Below are 2605 nucleotides of genomic sequence, written 5' to 3' on the forward strand. Positions count from 1 at the left end.
TCCGGCGAGGGAGTGCATCTCACTTCTCCGGTACTCGAGGAATCTATTTTATACCCCCGTGGAGACTCATGGAGAATGCGTAAGGAGAGCCGAGTCGGCACCTGGTGCCGACTGCTGCTCTTCCTCGCATGCGCATAATAGTGCGACCATGTACTGCGGTTCGATCTCAGACCGATCTGATTGAGCATGCGTGGTGAGAGCAGTGTAAGCACTCAGTGCCGACTACTGATCTCCCACGCATGCGTGCTACAGTACATCCGTGTCCTGGGGCTTAATGTCTATTTCTACGTGCCGAGTGGTGCCGATACAACCTATCAGGCGCTGCTCTTTTGCGCATGTCGCCTCACTGTATTACTCGATCGTCCAGAAATTTTCAATAGTTTTAGTATAAGCGCAAAGGGGACAGGCATTGGATGCCGCCCCTGCGCATCGGTACCCGTAGTTCACCTGGTCAAGCATGATCCTGTAAAACAACAGGAGCATAGCTCCTTTCGTATAATGACTGCGGATAGGAGGCCTCGCGCTGCGTATTAATTCAAGGGACTAGAGCTGGAGTTGTTAAAGACACCTGATCCATCAAATGGACCAGTGAGCCAATATACAGGTGACATTTTACTGATAAAAAATTAATGAAACCTTATCAGCACTATACTTGGGGATAGAAGAGTTAAAGTGTATCACTTTCCTGCTGTAAGGGGAGCACGCAGAACTAGTCTGCTCAGGTCCCCATGTCTGCCCAACTGCGATACATGTGTCGTGGAACCAATGGTAGATACTTTAATGTTCAGAAGCAATCTCAAAGAATGGCATATCTTCCACCATCCTGCCGTCATGTAAACCATAAACGTTCACAATCTCTACCATTCTGCCATCATGTTAGCATAGATGTTCACATTCTGTTTCATGGTTACTTAGAGCTGGGTACCACTAAGTCTTCTTACCGGGGCCTCAGGTTCAAGCCCCAATCCCCATATTTGCCAGGGTAATCATCAGAAGTACTTATCAAAACATTTCATACGTAGCACATTAGGTCAAAATCCACATTCATTCCTCTAGGGCTAAGGCAGTCAAGTTCCTCAATCCACCACATTTCTCTTTGTTGAAGTGTTCTTGTCGTGTCACCTCCTCTGGGTTTAGGTTTAATCTGTTCCAGTATTACGAATTTAATCTGTGCTATTGAATGTCTAGCCTCTAAAAAATGCAGGGCTACAGGAGATTTCAGATTCTTAGTTCTAATGTTTGATTTGTGCTCCGACCATCTTACTTTTGCTTTTCTAGTGGTCATGCCTACATAAAACAAGCCACATGGACATTTCAAGCCATAAATCACGTTTGCGGAGTCACATGTGCATGAGTGTTTCAATACGATGTTTTTTCCTGTGTGTGGATGTCTGATGTTATTCCCTTTTAACACATTGCTGCAATGTTGACAATTTAAGCATGGGACTGTGCCCTTGTAAGTAGTTGCTGTGGTTCTTGTTGTACTGATGTCTGCTCTCACCAGACTGCTCCGTAGCGATCTATTGTTCCTGTACGCAAATGTCGGAGTATCTGTAAACAGCTGTTGGAGTTTCGGGTCCATACTCAACATGTGCCAATGTTTGTGAATGATTCCTTTGATCCTGTTGCTCTGTGTTGAGTGTGTTGTTACATACACTAATTTCTCTTGATCCTTAAGGGGTTTGGGTGTCAACAAGGTATTCCTCTCAATTCGACTTACTTTCTCCTTTACTTCAGTGATCAGAGTTCTATTATATCCCCTTTCAATAAATTTGTTTTCCAAGGTCAATGATTATCTTGTATATTCACTGGTCTCTGAGATGTTCCTTTTGTATCTTACGAATTGGCTCAATGGAACACTGTCCAGTGTTCTCTTGGGATGAAAACTAGTTGCCAAAAGCAAACTGTTTCTATCAGTTTTTTTTTAAAAGATACGTGTTTATAGTTGTCCATTCTTCACATAGATTTCGACATCTAAGAAATGAATTTTAGATTGACTGGTAGATGTGGTAAATTTAATCCGTGGATTCATATTGTTCATCATGTCAAAAAATTGCTGAAGTTCCTCATTGGAGCCAGTCCAAATACCAAAAATGTCATCAATGTACCTTGTGTATATTGCCAGATGTCGTGACCATGTTGGGGAAGTTAATACATGTTCATGTTCTAAAAAGTACATGAAAATATTGGCGTAGCAGGGGGTCATTGCCGCACCCATGCTAGTTCCTGAGATTTGAAGGAAGTAACGTTCCCCAAACTTAAAGAAGTTATTCATCAGTACGATTTTCAGAAGGGTCAAGACGAACACCCGATCTGCTTTACAATCCCTTGTTCTCAGTAACATCCATTCAACTGCTTCCAAACCAGTTTCATGAGTGATGTTCGTATAAAGGGAAGTAACGTCCATAGTGAACAGGATGTCACGGTTTTCAACAAATTTCACTCCTTGTAGTTTCCTTAGAAAATCCATTGTGTCCCTCAAATACGTCTCGGTGGTCTGGATTAGTGGCTGCAATACTTCATCCAAATATTGTGCAAGCGGTTCCAAGATACTATTAGTTGCTGCAATAATCGGTCGTCCGGGGGGCTTCCGTAGTCTCTTATG

Source organism: Ambystoma mexicanum, chromosome 1q (assembly GCF_040938575.1).
Source record: "Ambystoma mexicanum isolate Mex_15411 chromosome 1q, UKY_AmexF1_1, whole genome shotgun sequence".
Classification (NCBI taxonomy): domain Eukaryota; kingdom Metazoa; phylum Chordata; class Amphibia; order Caudata; family Ambystomatidae; genus Ambystoma; species Ambystoma mexicanum.